Source organism: Plasmopara halstedii, assembly GCF_900000015.1.
Source record: "Plasmopara halstedii genome assembly, contig: Scaffold_2061, whole genome shotgun sequence".
In the NCBI taxonomy this organism is placed as follows: Eukaryota; Oomycota; class Peronosporomycetes; order Peronosporales; family Peronosporaceae; genus Plasmopara; species Plasmopara halstedii.
The window spans coordinates 440,562-441,262 of record NW_020188969.1 but is presented as its reverse complement, the minus strand read 5'-3'; positions in this window follow the sequence as shown (position 1 = coordinate 441,262).

The following is a 701-nucleotide window of genomic DNA, read 5'->3' as shown; positions in this document are numbered from 1 at the left end:
TCCTCTGCAAAAGGTGGGGCGACTGAGTCGCAGTGCGTAGTGACGCATGATCTGTATATATCACAAACGGCTTGGAGCCGAGCAGGCGGATCTTGAACTTGACACGTGTTTACTTCATCGCAAGTAGCTCCTTGTCATGAACTGGGTAGTCCTTCTCTGCAGCTTTGAGCTGTCGAGATTCGATCGCGATCACCCGATCTCGCCCCTCGGCGTCTGCTTGCAGCAGTGCACAGCCGATGGCAAAGTCCGATGCGTCACAGACGACGCTGAAAGGACGATCAGGGTCTGACAGTGCCAGTATGGGTGCATACAGGAGGCTGTCTTTGACCCCGTCAAAAGCCTCCTGATGTTCGGTGTTCCAACACGATTCTTTTTAAAAAATTGGATAATAGCCGGGCTATTTCTGCGTAGTTGCTTGGTCTTGCCAATTACTTGCTGTACTTGTGCAAGTAATTGGCAAGACCAAGCCACTTACGCAAGTCCTTCTGGTTCATTATAACCGGCCAATCTACAATGACCTTGACCTTAGCGGGATCCACTCGAAGGCCACGCTTCCCATTGAAGCACCCTAAAAAGGGAATCTCTTCTGCGCCAAATATGCACTTGTCTACATTGGCGAACAGTTTTTTAGTGCGCATGCACTCGAGCACCGCTCTTAAATGAACGATGTGGTTCTCCTCATCCATCCTCCCGTGCTCCGA